Source organism: Indicator indicator, chromosome 1 (assembly GCF_027791375.1).
Source record: "Indicator indicator isolate 239-I01 chromosome 1, UM_Iind_1.1, whole genome shotgun sequence".
Taxonomy (NCBI): domain Eukaryota; kingdom Metazoa; phylum Chordata; class Aves; order Piciformes; family Indicatoridae; genus Indicator; species Indicator indicator.
In genome coordinates, this window is record NC_072010.1 from 80,190,681 (window position 1) to 80,207,522 (window position 16,842).

Below are 16,842 nucleotides of genomic sequence, written 5' to 3' on the forward strand. Positions count from 1 at the left end.
TCACCGCCTCCCATGAGTACGCTGTTGCCCAGTCAGCTTCCAAAGAAAAGACGGCTAAGTCCCTAAAGCTCCCTATTTTCCCTCAAATTGCTGAGCATGACATATGGTACAGTTTATCTTTTTGGTTCAGGTCATTGGCCTCATTGTGTGCCCTCCACCTCCAATCTATTCACTAGGGTGGCAGAGCAAGAAACAGAAGAACTTGATGCTGTACACAGTTCAGCAAAAGCTAGAATATTAGGGTACTATCAGGCCTACTTTGAGCTTCTATGAAAGAAAAAACTTACTCTATTCTTGCCAGCCCCAGTACGAAGGTATAATTACTATGATCAATCCCATGTTATATTCAGTACAAAAGGAGGAAAGAAAAATGTCTCCTAAGGCATAGAAATGCTAGCAGATGGCTTAGCTGTTAAGCTTCTCAGATTTTTTTTAGCAGTGGACTGTAGCTTTCTCTATAAATTCAAAGGGCCCAAAGAACCTAACCACCTTTACAGAAGTTCAACTTGGCTATACCATTCTCTCAAGGTTTTAAAGGCAACCTGAGCTCATGCATCTTTCTAGAGCCATGATGCACATCACAAGGAACTCAGAGGGCTTAATCTGAGACAACTTTTCTTAGCTGAGACAAACTTGAGAAAGTATTTTGTGACTTTAACTGCCATAGTCCATTCACAGCACTAGGAAGCAATGCACTTGTAGCACTAACAGTACCAAGGACTTCAACTTTTTCCCTGCAAACCTCAGCGCAAAACTCTGCATGTGACCTCATAGTTCACTTGAGGCAACTTTGGAATTAAAAACTGACAGACTGTCTAGCCATAGTTACTCATATTCAGCATTGTTGATATATAGATATGCACTCAGTCTCTCCTAGCAGTGCTCTAGGATTGCAAGGCCAAACTTCATGAAGGAGCAGCTAATATTTATAGGACTTCTGTCAAGTTTCCCATCTAAAGTCTATAAACATACATTAATTGGAGACAATCTGGAGCTAAGTTTCCTTGCTAACTGGTAAGGGGAATAGTGGCTGTCACTCATGATTCTTTTCTCCTTTCCCCACAAACCTTCCTCTCCTCTCACCAAAAGCAAAGGGAGACCTGCCTGTTTATCACAGGGAAAAAAACCCAAATGCATCCAGCCTTCTTTAGCTCATCCTGCCACTAGACTGATAATTTTTCCCTTTGATGAATCTTCTAGATGAATCCAACAGTGGGCACAGATAAAACATTTCATCACCACAGTTATGGTGAGAAACAGATACGTAAAAGGAATTAGAGGTGATCCCATCAGGTAAAAGATTTGTTAGTTCTGGTGTTAAAAATACAGGCCAGAATATGAAAGAGCAAGGAAATAGTACAACTAATATAGCCTTTCAAGGATCTGGAGTAGAGTTTTCTCCACTTGGGCTCACAGAAATTGCTACCTGCAGCAGAATATTTCTGTGGGAAACTTCTATCATGGAACAAATTTCTCCTTGGAATGACATCATCATGCTTTTGGGAAGTTAGTCTATCACTAAAGAAGATTAAAAAGTGTTATGACACATTTACCCTTTATAAATAATAAATTATTTATTTCCTAAGATTACAGATATGTTGATCCAGAAGTCTTAAGTGCCCTTACCCAATGTGCTTAGGTGGCTAAGAAGTTACAAAGAAATTGTCAAAGCACCAAAGAAAGCTTACCTTTAAATTTGTTACTTTGTTGGCACTCACAATTCCTGTCTCCACAAATATATTCCTAGGCAGTGGTGGGGGAGTCTTAACAGACTCCCTTAAGGGGCAGTGAGCCAACTTGTAGTTTTTTTTTTCAAAGAATGCATCAGTTGTCTAAAATTTTGCACCCTAGTACAGATCCTGTTTGTTTGAAAAGGATCCAGGCCACGTAAAAATGGTCTGCTGGACAAAGTCCAGAGTTTTACAGACTAAAAGCATATAACTTTACAACATTCCACTTCAAATCTTGCATGAAAATGCTAGTTAGCAAACTGTGATGGGTAAAGGGAGGGGAGTCACTTTAACACTGTCAAAACATTTTTTGGGACCAATCTCAGAACTGTGGGAAGACCAAACGGAAAAGGCAGCATCTGTAAAGTATTTCATACTTTACTCTTTCTGCATCCTTGCAGTGAGACTTCACTCACAGTTACACTTACAGAGAGGCGTTACTGATATTTTGAGTTTACAAGGTATAGGCTTCTTGCCATCTGTTCAAAATTCAGACCAAAAAAAATCATCTAGCTACCAATATGATCTGTTAAGCCATTCAACATACCCCTTCCCTGGTTTTCCGATGTATTGAGAATCGAATATAAGGCTTTCTTACATTTTTAGCTTTGTTGCCATGAGTAGACCTGCTACGATGGGACTATATTATGTAGTAAAAGTTAAGCAAGTGTTGCAGGTCAGGGCCTTAGATCCCTGTTTTGGTCCACATGACCTAACATAGCAAGCAATATCTACAATAAATTCAGTTCCTTCTCCTTTTATTCCCTCCATTTTCCATGGGAATGATGTTTCACTGCTTTTGTCAAACTGGATACAAATCTGTTACACTTTCGTTCGCCCTTCATAATTAAGCATTGAAACTACGTGCAAGAGGTGTAGTTTCTTTGCACCACTTAATTCTGAGATTAGAATATGTCCTTTAGTGCTGTGGAACTGGCCAGTGAGATGACTTCATCACAGCTTACACAGGTGGTACAGGCATGCTTAGTGTAGGCTACAGCACTCCATTTACAGTGGGAGTGACATACTAGTTGTGAGTGTGACAATACATGTACACAGTTGAAAAACAACAGGTAAAGATGGTAGACTCAAGAATCCTTGGTTTCTAACAGACTGCAAACCTTGCTTAGCCAGAGCTCAAGTTTACCAAACGAACAGGCATTCAGCAGAGCAATCAAGTTTCTGGGAAAAGGGGAAATCAAAGCCCAAACAAGAACTACATCTGCAATAATGGGCGCAAACACTCAGGACCCCATACAAGGACACAGGCCAAAGCAGCTGTGGATGAATCAGGATGCCCCTCATGAGAAGCATTGTTGCCCTTTTATTAATGCAGTTACATTTGAACAGTGCATCATTAAGAGTGAAGCTGGTAGCTCACGTGGTTAAGTACCCCCACACTAAAAGCCATTTGAACTTGTTCCAGGAACGTACTGCATTGTACAAGAAGCTGCCAGTTGTACTGGTCTGACATAAAACAAGGTCACTTCAACTTCCCTTAAAGAGTAGTCATTGGAGAAGCAGAACTGTTTTCCTTATAGGCCCACATTTCCCTGTTTAATCATGTAGTAATTCCAACAGACTGGGTGTTTTAAAAGTTACTGCAGAGAAAGGAAGCATAGGAAGAAATACCATGGAGATAAATGACTTTATACTGGCAAAAGTTAGAACTAGGCAAATCCAGTTTTCCTTTCAGAAATGCCTCATTATACACCTAAGTGAATTTATAGTGGTCTGAAACAGAAAAGAAAGCAGAAAGGGAGATTCACTCATTTTAAACACATAAAATGCTGAGGTGTGTTCTGAGCCCTAACAAAAAAATAAAAGTAGTAAAATTATTACTATACATTAGGAGCTACTAAGGATAGCTCAAAGGAGCCAGGATCTGCATCACTCACCCAAGACATAACAGATTCAGGATTAAGATCCCATTCTGTCCATAACTTTATATGACTCAGAAAGCCTGTATTAGAACTGAAACCAAACCCACCTGCCCTTTCGAAGCTAGCTTCTACATTTCTCCTCCACATGCCCCATTTTACCGGCTGCTCTTAAGACTGAAGAGCCTTTTTTATAATGGAAGTATAGTTGATTTTAATCAGTCCTCCAAATAAAAGTGTTTTGACCAACTCTTGTTCCATTACAAACAATTAATGAAAAACTTAATAAATAAAACAACTCAAAATGTAAATATCTAAATAACTAGTTTTACTTTGCTCCTTAAGTATAATCAAGCTACTTTTGGAGCTCAACACTGACTGTCATGCTCACAGATACCAGACAAGAATTTTCTGCATCACATGGAGAGCTATGCTGCATACCTTACAGGAGTTTGAGCAAGTGGGAAATTGTGACAGGTCTGGGTCTCTCTCATAAACCAGACTGGAGAGACATTTGCCATTTCAGAGTCTGTTACTTCATGTTCTTCATACAGACTCTCCATCCTCATTTAAATTGCAGTACACTTCTCCTCAATCTCCAACACATATACTAGTAAATAAAAACGTGCTCAATCAGAGAGTTCTCTGATAACAAGGAAAAGGGAAGGAGTTCTTTTACTATGAACACTAAAACCTGATGCTTCTGAGGCAGCACTTTTTGGCTTTCATGACTGCCCACATGCAAGTCAGAAAAGGGACATGGGAACTCCACTATGTCATCACATCCACACAGCCTCTCTACTCAGATCTGCTCTCTGAAGAGCCTTCAAACACTTTGTACAGTTCATTTGCCAATGGTTTAGTACACAGTGCCTCACCACTTCCCTTGGAAGACTATTCCACATAAATTTTAGTCATAAGCCAAAAGAGGAATTTATAATTGGATACAGATATCTTCCAAAAATTGTCACACACCATGTATTAATTTCTGCATGTTGATCAGTGCGGTTTGAGTGCTTCTGAACAGTCAGTTGACATCCTTTGTTATGCATGCTGGGATGAGACACTTTAAACAATTCCTCTTCCTCATGCCTTTTTTGAAATCTTTTCAAATGTACTCTTTACAGCCACCATTTTGAATATAAGGCAGAAAAACCATGCACTGGAAGAGGCTCAACATACAAGACAAAAGAGTCTTGATCCTGTTGTTTCAGTTTACTAGCTTGCAACTCAATTTCAGAGTTACATAGGGTGAAGAATATCTCTTGAAGCAGAAAGATGCTTTGTCACCTTTTTTTTCTTTTGTGGGAAGGCAGAAGAATGAATAATTTTATGTTCTACAGGATGTATGAATAGTGTGGTTCAACACAGCAGTATTTGCCACTTGAAGAGTTAAAAAGAAAGAGTACTTATGGATTACAGTTATTAGTTTGCAACGATACCTATCTTATATTAGGGGGAAAAAAAGGCACACAGTTCAGAATAAATAAATAAATTACTCTCTTAACATTAAATCTCTTGTTATTTAAGTCTCCTGCACCTGGGATCCCTCCCTTTAAGAGAAAAGCCGTTAGTCACTTTGGAGACAGGCCAACTGTCTGGAATGTTTTGTCCAGAACCAAGTGTGGGCTTCTAACAAGGCATGACATAAAATGTCAAGACCCTTTCTCTTTTACAGTATCTTAAAAGCCCCTTTCTTTCTGCAGTTTGACAGAGACTTCACAGACAAACTAAATCAGAACAATGGAGAACAGAGAAATCATGCTTCAGGCATGAATGCTCAACACAGCCTACAGTGAAAACAGTACACGAGCAAGAAACTTCTGCCCATCTAAGAGCATAAGAAAACAGTGGTAGGTATTTAAAAGTGGATATAGAAAACAATAGAAAAACTGTCTACAGCACTAATTGCATTTGGTTTTGCTGCTGAGTTTTGGTAACAGAAATACTTAATTTGCACCTGCAGCTTTTAAAAATTAGGACAATTTTAGTTTCCATGGACTTACCCAGAAATTTGTGTGTTCAGAGCCTTGAAACCTTATCACACCTGAACACAAGACTCTCTGCTCCCAGCAGTTCATAAAATATCCATTTTTTCCATGAGAATTGATCATTTAGAGAAAGGAAGCCATAACCATGCCTGATGTATCACAAGAAAGAATCCTCCAAGGAACATATGATTTCATGGGCATGGAAGAAAAAGCCTTGAGAACAGTCCCTCATGGTTGCAGAAGTACAACATTGTCACCTTTCTAGCACTGTGTTCAACAGATATGATCCAATTCACCCTGTAGTAAAACACCATGACTCAAACACAAGACGAGGAATCAGCTATAAACAATAAAAAGGACTTTCAGAGTCTGGTCATATCAAACAATTACTGCAAAAGATTATGATTAATTTGAACTTTAAAAAACAAACAAACAAACAAAACCAGTTGCTTTTACAAACATCTCAATATCTAGATGCTGTTTCCATATATTCATTATTCAGGAGGCCCAAATTAATGCAAGTGCTAGAAACCTATGGAGGTACTTAACTTCACATGGAACTTTTCAGGCTATTGAAAGCCTAGCTTAAGTTAGTCTTAGTTTTCCATCTGGCTTATCTCTTAAGCGTTTGCTACCTCCACATGGGAGGAAAAAGTCCTCAGTTCAGTGTTTTATGAGTTTCTTTGGTCTGCATAACTGCATAATGTAAAATTTATGAAGAATTATGTTAATAAAGGTCCCAAGACAGGGTACCTTCTTCCTTTGGTTACAGCTTTGCACCAGAAGAGAAAATTCTGTATTTTTGCACCATTTTTCTTGTAGTGGCACAGGCTAGGAATAAGAATATTATTTTTATATAATACAGAATTTTCTGTAAATAAGAATTTTACATTCATACAGATACACTACCTTGTGGCCATGGTACTGCCCTTCTGGGACATATCTAGCATAGATTAGCAAATTTCAAGGGCCAGAACTAGCAGGAGGAAAAACCTCCATCAAAGCTGAGGTGACCCTGCAGAACCATTTCATGGTTCTGCAGGTTGAGGAGGACAAGCAGCCTGCATCTGTTAAGTCCACAGACTCAAGCAAGATAGCCAGACTGGCTCACTGTCATATGTAACTACTACAGCCACCAAAAAAAAGTGATGGATGATAGTAGCGGGTGACTCTCTGCTGAGAGTCAGAGACACCCATTTGCCATCACGACCCACAATCTAGAGAGCTGCGCTCTTTACTGGGGGCTTACACCAAGGGTGTAACAGAAAGGCTGTCTGACCTTGTGTGTCCCACTGACTGTTACCCACTGCTGTTTCACATGGGCAGCAACAACACAGCAGTGAGTAACCTAAAGAACATCAAGAGGGACTTCAAGGCACTGGGAGCAGCAGTAAAGGATTCAGGAGAAGAGGCAGTCTTTTCATCAGTCCTCCCAGTTAAGGGGAAGGGATTTGAAAGGGCTGATAGAATTGGGAAAAATCAGTAAATGGTTGAGGGATTGGTGTCAATGACAGGTCTATTGGCTAAGCCATGAAACTTAGTTTCTGAAATCTGGTCTTCTGGGAGCGGAGGGGGTGCATCTTTCAGAGTAAAGGAAGAACATCTTCACTCACAAGCTGACCGATCTAGTGAGGAGGGCTTTAAACTAGGGTTACTGGGGGAAGGGATCCTCAATCCAACCCACATCAAGGCCAATGACACTAGCAGGCACCCTGGACCTAGAGTTGGACCACAGGCTGGGAAGACAGCACCTGAAGTGCAGGATGAGGGAACCCCAGTCAGTAAATCAGCTTCAATAGAGCCTCTACACTAAGTCTTGGAGCATGGGGAACAAGCAAGAAAAGCTACAGACATGAACATGCCTGCAGGGCTATGACGTCATTGGCATTACTGAGGCATGGTGAGATGGCTCTCACAACTGGAGCAGAGGATTAGATGGATATAAGCTCTTCAGGAAAGACAAGCAGGGGAGAAGGAGAGGGTGCTGCCCTCTACAATGAAACACCAACTTGTACTCCATGAAGTTCCACCATGGGATAGATGAAGAAGTAAGGATTAAAGGGAAGGCAAGGGGAAATGACATCATAGTGTGAGTCTGCTCCAGAGCATCTGCCCAAAAAGACCAAGTGGATGAGGCCCTCTATAAACAGATAGGAACAGCTTTTGCCCTGGTCATCATGGGCAATTTTAACCATCCAGGTATCTGTTTGAAGGACAACACAGCAGGGCACCAGAAATCTAAGAGATCCCTGGAGTGTATTAATGATAATTTCCTACTCCAGGTGGTAAAGATGCTATGCTGGATGTCCTCACAAACAAGGAGGGGCTGGTGAGCAATGTGAAACTTAAGGACAGCCTTGGCTGCAGCAACCACAGAATGGTAGTATTTAAGTTCCTTAAGGCATCAAAGAGAGCACAAAGCAATCTTACTGCTCTGGATTTGAAGAGAGCAGACTTCATCCTCTTCAGGGATCTGCTTGGCAGAGTGTCATTGGATAAAGCTCTGGAAAGAAAAGGGCCCAAGAAAGCTGTTCAATATTCAAGGACCATCTCCTCCAAGCCCAGGAACAGTGCATCCCAAGAAAAAAGAAGGCAGGCAAGAATGCCAGGAAGCTGGCATGGGTGAACAAGGTGTTCCTGGACTTAACCTGGGGAAAAAAAAAAAAAGGAGAGTCTATAAGCAGTGGAAATGAAAACAGACCATTTGGGAGGACTACAAAGAAGTCCAAGCAGCCAGGGATCAGGTAAGAAAAGCAAAAGCATGGATAGAATTAAAAGGGACATAAAAGAGAATAAGAGGAATTTCTTCAGGTACATTAGGGACAAAAGGACACCTCTCCAAAAGCAAAATGGAGACCTGGTCACAAGGGATACAGAGAAAGCTGAAGTAATTAATGACTACTTTGCCTCAGTGTTCATGGCAAAGGCTCTAGCTGTACGACCCAAACTCCAGAAAACACAGGTAGGTGAGTGGGAAAAGGAAGGTCCATGAACCTACCCACCAGCACTAAAGAAAGTGCTTCCCAAGATCCAGTGGAGGGCATCCCATCATCCCCTTTATGAGGATGTGGTAGGTCTTGTTCCTAGGTACTGATAATGAAATGCATTGCAGGGAAACCATAACATCACACTTCGCACATCGAGAAGTTGAGCAAAACCTAATTTACAACACAGGAATATTTCTCAACCTAATGTTTAATGACTTCAGTGGGAAAACTGCTGAGGCCCAGTTGTTTAGAAAGTACAGGTTGCATTTTGTTGAATATTGGTACTGTGTTTGCACATTATTGAACAAGAGATTTGTGTCACATGCCATTAGATTTTTACTTTGATGTCCATCTTTGGAATACAAAGCCCTGAAAAACCATTGACACTTTCCTGATCTAAGAGAATTATTGAACTGTGCTCAGAAGAATGACATCTTTCATACCAGTTTTAGCCTTTAGACTTGTCCAGGCAATGTAAAGAGGACTTTTCCTCTAGGCAAAATGTTAAAAGCTGTTTTAAAATAGACTTATGGCTGTACAGTTTCCTACAGTTACCAAATATTTCAGTGGCCTGGTTCAATTTAATATTTGCAAAATATTTTTAGATGCAGCTTCTAAACTTCAGAAATGAGTCAGATAATAATGCTGCCTATGAATGTAAAGTGTAATACAGTTCTGTCCCAAAAGACAGCAGTACTGATTGCCATCACAGACTGAGTGTTTTCCAACAGTTATACATTGTGCTGCCTGAGACAATGTTCCCTTCCTGTATGCTCAGGATAAGGCCTGGATTAAGTAAGAGACCACTTGTAGAAGACAATAACTTTTCAACAGGAATGTGTAGAATGCATTATGCCATCTCTTTTGCAAGCTGGATTCTCCAGTCATCAACCTCATGGTCTTACTGAGAAAGCTGTAAAGTTCACAGTGGCCATCTCACAACTTATGCTAAATACTGCTTTGAAAAGCAGTTCTGAAGTACCGCCCCTGACTGCAGCAAGAAGAGGAACGTATTCAGCCTCTGCTTCTGAGAGATTGAACATTGTGGTAGAAAGCAGATTGTTCTGCTAATATCCCTGCTGCAAATAGCCCTTTGCATCCTCTCCATTAGAGCAATATATTCTATTAACAGAAAAAGGAATAGATAAACTGATTCAGACAGATCCTTGCAATTGGAAAAAATTATTTTGCTAATGAAAACATTCACCTCTCTTAAAATTGATAATATGAACTAATTTTAGGAAGGTCAGAAGTTTAGTTTGCCATTTTATGACCTAGACTCTAACAATTAAGTCAGCCATCACGTAGGAATGCAGTTTACCTAGTTTCACAAAACTGACCTCAGAAATGCTGAGTCATGAGAGTGAGGGTATGGGAAGTATCAAGCAGAAGAAATTCATCTCAATTCTATTTTCCTGTTGTTCTTTTTCTGTTTTAAAATTCTCTTTCTCTTGGATCATTGACTTAATTCAAGACCTTACTAATTGAATGTTAAGACTTGTATTCTTATAGTGAGCTTAATGGATATAGCATTATGGTGTGTACATGGATCGATGATAATCAATGGCTTGGCACTACTACATAAACATGGGAGATGTACTAATTTGTTGCCCACAGCACATCAATAACACATTTTATACAACAAACCAAACATTACTCTCTGCTCTCCAAGGAGAACCTTGTCACATAGCTCTCCAACCTACCTCTACCTACATACAGTGCTTGGGAAAGTAGTTTCCTCTCCCACACTAAAGCAAGGGAGTTTTTAACTTACATTTATCTGCAGTAGTTCCATTCTTGCTTGCTTTACACCTAGAGAGATGGTGCTGTGCCATTTTTGTTTGTTTGGTTGGGTGTTTTTTTTTTTTTCGTGTGCTTACATTTAGTAAATCGCAATGGTTTCCCATATGTAACTATTCCTACTTTCTTTTTGCCATTATTTTATTAGGTTTTGCATCCATTCTTGTAGTTGCTGTATTTGTATGGGAACTGGGCATGTAAGGTGGAAGTAAAGAACAGTGCAGGCCCAGCTTAGGCACTCTCCTACACCACTGAGCCATGGTCATGAGACAAGCTGGAGTCTGAAATTGGGAAACATTTCCAGATTCCATGCTAGGGACACAGCCATAGTCATCAGAGCAGCAAAGAAACATAGATTGGAGAAGATCTGTGTGTAGTCATCTCCCTGCTCGCAGAGAGGATCAGCTACACAAACGTCACCTACAACAGGAATTCACTCAGTTTGAGAAAAACTCCAAAGCCAGATCTGACAGCCTTTTTAGGTAAGACATTTCAGTGTCTGAACACCAATTGTAACTATGCAGTTCTTAAAAAAAAAAACAAAAAAAAAAAAAAACCTAATGAAAACCACCATTGCTGCAAATTTGCATTTTGTTCCATCCATAGCAGAGATGAAGAACAATAACTTGCTGTCATATTTACAACCATGTCTGTGTGTATTACAGCACAGTTTATTCTCTTTTCCAGAGTAATTCACCAGGCTGAATTTGTACAAGTATTGCAAGTAAAATTACCGAGTTGCTCAGTGGCAGCAACCAGTTTTGGGCTGCCCAGTTCAAGAGGGACAGGGATCTACTTGAGAGTCCAATGGAGAGCTACCAGGACGATTAAGGGACTGGAGCACGTGCCCTGTGAGGAGAGGCTGAGAGCCCTGGGGCTGTTTAGTTTGGAGAAGAGAAGACCTAGAGGGAATTTAATAAATGTTGACAAATATCCGAGGACTGAGTGTCAAGAGGGAGGGAACAGTCTCTTCTCCATTGCACCCTGAGATGGGACAAGGGGTATTGAATATAAACTGCAACACAGAAGGTTCCACCTCAACATGAGGAGGACCTTCTTCACTGTGAGGGTCACAGATCACTGAAACAGTCTCCCCAGAGAGGTTGTGGAGTTTCTCCTTCTCTGGAGACTTTCATGACCCATCTGGATGCATTCCTGTGCGACCTGCACTAGATTCTATTCTCCTGCTCTGACAGGGGGGTTGGACTCGATGATCTCTGGAGGTCTCTTCCAACCCCTAACATTCTGTGATCCCAGCTCAGGTGTGTTCTCTTTTCTCTCATATGAAGACAGCAGTGGGCAACAGGAAGAGCTCCACTCCTCCTTGGTCCTTTGCATGAAGGCAGATGGACAGAATGCTAATTCATAAGAGTCCTTGTACAGGACACTCTGGGAATCCAAGTTTTCAGTAAAACATGTTCAGTTCCTGCAATCTGTGTCATTTTTTGTCACCACTTTTTGCTCGCTTTCCATTAAGAGATATACAAACCAGAGAAAGAATAAAGTATCATGTATACAACTGGATGAAAAATTCAGACTGTGGGCTTATCACAGTGGAACAGGACAGATGATCTCTCATCCTCTTGTATATAATACTCTCAGTAATGATTCCCAGAATGGCTTTCACATTTCAGCATTGTCACATCAGCGACTTGCATCCATTTTCTAATTTGTGGTAGCCCACAGATACTCCTGCTGACTTATTCCCCATTTTCTATAGATAAAACTGTGTTTTCTTCTCTGACTATAGCAACTCACACTTCTTTTGGTTCCTCTATATCTTCTTGATTTCAGACTGGCTTGCCAGCTATTCAAACTACTTTCAAATTTAATTCCAGCTTCCTCAGCATGGGTGATGTGCTAGAAACTTGGCAGATGATACTGACTCCATCAATTAAACTTTTCATTTTAGTAAGCCCTTTGTAGAGAAAGCTTTTTGTTCTAATTTTTTTATTATATTGCAGCAATTCTGCATAACTTTTAAGTGTCCGTGGGTGAACAAAATCCTGTTCATATGATTGTTCTGCTCCTCTGTAATCTTCCATTTTCTCCTCATATTGTGTTCCTTTAGTTCTCATGTGACAGACAAAATATTCAAACTGAACTCTTAAAGAAACAGAAACAAAAGAACGAAAACCTTCAAGGCACACAGTGTTAACCTCCAAAATTAAAATGCAACCTAACTGTAAGTAATTTCACTGAGTGGATTTTCATTAATCTAAACCAAAACAACCCAGTTGTACATTCCAGCATTGTGAAATGATGCATATTATAACCAAGATGTTAGGTCTCCAAAACACCAATCTACCTATGGGATATTGCTCCAATGCTGCTGAGATCAACAACTAAACTTATTTCAAGATCCAGGTAAAACTTTCCGTTCAAGAGAGTACTGTAGACTCTATACAGTGATACCAAAGCAAATCTGTTTTTTTCTAAATGTTTGTTCCCTTTCATGCCATGACTATGGTGGGATTCTAGAATGAAAGATGTCATCATTTTGCTTTCTAACGTTAAGTGCATTTCTCTGTTCCCATCATCCTTATTTGATATATGGATGCGTGCCAATTTCACTATCATCTTTTCTTCTGGACCGGCATTTACATGACTACCTTCCAACCATTAAAAAACCCAATAAATATTGCTGAGTCCAGACTTGAACTTGACAGTTTTGTCTCTGTGTTACGTGTATCATCCCACAGGATATTCATTTTACTGACACAATCTAAGGCTTATTCAATAAATACATCATACATGCTGGTTGAGTCCAGTGACTTACATCATGTAAAAGAATAATATCTAAGCCACACATGTGCAATAAAAGCAAACAGATGTTTGCAGTCTAAGCACTGTGCTTATAGAGGTGGTATGGCAATGTATTAAAGGCAAAATGCCACACAGCCAGAATTGCCAATGAGAGTGTTAAGTACAGCTTCATAGCTTTGAACCCACAACCAGTAAGAGATCTTAAACTACCCTGAGGTACATTGTCATAATGAAGGTAAGAATTCTAAATCAACTGCTAATGCCTAAAATTCTTGGTTAAAATGGGGTGGAATTTCTTATGAAAGACCAAAAAAAAAAAAAAACACAGTTAAAATTTTAGAAAATTAGCATAGCTGGAACACTGCCATTAGTTCATACATGATCAAATTCAGTGTGCCCCCCAAAAAATCCACCTCAGAAGGTCTGGTCTGAGGTCTTAGATGGAATTTTCCAGGCTAGGCAGCCACAAAACAGAAGTGTTAGAAACTTAGCGGCAAGAATACATGCATCACTGGATGAGCACAGCAGACAAGTCATGACATTTCCAAGCTGATACCCTGAGCACTCTGTAATCCAGTGCGTTACCAGCAAGAGTGCTCTCAACCTGTTGGAATGGCTGAAACTACACACAAGGTGTCAAAAATGGCATTTTGTGGAAACCACTGAATGTGACTATCACCAAATGCTAAAGGAAGCTGAACTTAGTACAATGATATCTAACAAAAGTAACTTCTTCAATGCCATCTCCCTAAACCTGACATTCAGAGGACCCATATCAAAACCAGCAATGACTGAAATTACCAAAGAAAAAAAAAAAAAAGCATAATTTAACATTCCCTCCTCGAAGTTTTGCAAAGAATTTGTAAAAGGAAAAATCCTATGAGTATTAATGGACTTACTTAAAAGCAAATACCAGTTGTGCCAGCCGCTATACACACAATTACACAAGAATAGCAACTTTTTGCTAAAAATATTCATCAGAGGATTTAGATGCATGTGAAATGGAAAATGTGTAACAATCCCAGATATAGACACACTGGGAACTGCTTATGCACAGACGTTCAGCCTCAAGTATGTTCTTAAATACCCTGACGAACATGTAATATGTTTTCCATGAAAAAAAAGTTAAATATGGAACCACAGAAAACTGTCCAAGATGTGTTTATGTATTTCCTTAATCACTCAGTACACCACCAAAAACTAGATTTAATATTAATACTTCTGATGAAAGACAAAGCTCACCAAAACAGCAGGAAAATATATTCTAAGCAGCTGGTAAACTCAGATCCTAACACGTGTCACATATTTTCAATACCTATCTGTGTCTCAATGGGTATTCCAAAGCTTCAGCTCTGATAAACAGTTTTGAAATATAACTTGGAATTAACACAGCAACAAATAAATTCAAAGACAGGCTTAATTTTCCGCCCAGTAGTTTCCTGAACTTTTCAGGTTGAATAAACACACAAGAAGGCATGATAAAACTGCAATTTCACATCTTCATCACAGACTTTTCATGTTTTATGTTTCTCAACCTTTTTCAATCAAAATACTTTGCATTTTCCCTGTCCTCAATAATTACACTACACATCAGTGAAAAAAATATACAGATGCCACAGACTTCTTTGTTTAATCCAGGGCACAGTTTAATGTTCTCTCCTCTGAGAAAGCATCTTCTTAAGCCATTCCTCAGCTTTACATCGTCCAGCTTTTTGCCTCCTTCATTTGCACAACTCCTAAGCACATACGCTCACAGTAGCTGCAATGCAATGCTAGGCAAGAGGCTTCTGTCAGGGAACACATCTCAGTTTTAGGTTGTGGCTGCAGATTGATCATCACAAATACATCCTCAAACCAAGTGCTGCAGCAGAGCCAAGTGAGGCACTGTGATATGAGGACAGCAGCTGGACTAGGAAGAATAGCTCAGACTTGGAATAATATTTTTAACTTTAAACTACAGATACATTTACACAGCAGTGGAACAAGAGGGACACCCAAGTTAAAAAAAAAAAAAAGATAAAAAGGTAAAAATTATGATTCTAAGTATCACATTTAAGGAATCACATGATCTCTGGATAGCAGCATTAGGAAAATGACTGGGCAGACAGATTAAGATGTTCTTCCTATAATTCCTTATCATTTATCTTCAAGAGAAAGTTTTAACCTCATGCACTACACTCAATGCTATGGATGAATTTGTCTTGCCTCACTCTCCAGACACCCATCTCCCTCTTGCATTTTTCTTAGAGTTCTTGCCTGGAGCTCTGCAACTGCAGATGGCAATTTTCAATTAGACATATGCTTCAGGGGAAATAAGGAATTTACCAAGGTCACTTAAGGGCAATGAAATCACACATGCCATATAAAATGCTTACACTACAAAATGATAACATAATGGAATGGTAAAGCCTTTAACAAAACCCTAAAGGGAGCATGCAAATAGTACAGCATGTTCTTTTATTATTTCAAGCTCTCCAGTTACATCTTGAAAGCCTAGTCATTTTTTATTATTATTATTTTTATTGAATAAGTGAAAGATACCAGAAAAAAAAGCATGATGTGCCTAACTGCCTCTTGTAAATGTCTAGGAGTGCTCAGCTTCAAATGATATGCAAATCACAAAAAGAATGTAAGTATGAGGTGATGGTTGTACATCAAGTAAACATACAAAAAACCCAACCACCCAACTTTATTTGTAGGATGAGCAGGTTACTAAATGTGAAAAAAACATTTACTAAGTTATTTGATTTCTAGAAAAATTATGATACTATATGTTAAATACATCAAGCACTCTCTGATTTAAAAGTGAGAAATAAGCAATAGCTGTCATGAATTAAAACTATTGGTAAGGCGACAGTGACACGAAAGATCATTTTTGTTCAAGTAATCAAAGCTTCTCTCACAACTTTGGTGTCTCCCATCTCTGACGTACAAACAAAAATTCCAACTCAATCATCCATTAAACTTCAGTCAAATTCAAGTATTTCTGTTTCAGTTCACTCTTGTCTCAGTTACACAACTATAGCTAGTACTGTAGGTGTATGCAGAGAGTTGTTGTGCTTAGTGCCTTTGTCTAGGTTCAGCACATCATTTCCAAAATAGACTCAACACCATCATGCTATAACTGTATCCTGAACACAACACTCATTAAAAGTGATATAAAAGTATCCTTGAATTAATTAAAAATTAATCTTTAAACAGGATCTGAATGAATGTTACCTCTTTTTTCTTTAATCAGTGAATGAAACATGTCATCTATTAACATGGATTGGAGATCAGTGTCTAGGGTAGGAAGACAGTTTGCAGGAGCTCAGGCAGAAGGGTCATTGTATACCTCAGCCATAGCTACTGAATTTTTTTGCTATTTGAGATAATTCAGAAGTTATTAAATTGCTTCATCTATTTTGCAGTTCCCTTCTTGCTGTAACAGGGATAAAATTTCCCTGGCATACATCTTCTAGCCACATATCCTGCTCTGTCTCCTGTGCATCCAGGCCAATGTAAACTCATGTAACACCACAGACAGCACCAAGCAGAGGTAAAAAAATAAAATAAAATAGAGAGACACTAGTTTTCAGCAGGTCCCACTGTGATGCTACAGGCTCTGCAGCCACACCACTGCACATGCTGTGGGTGGCAGAGGAGGGCACAAGCACATACTGTGGCTGAAAGAAATGAGACCCTACAC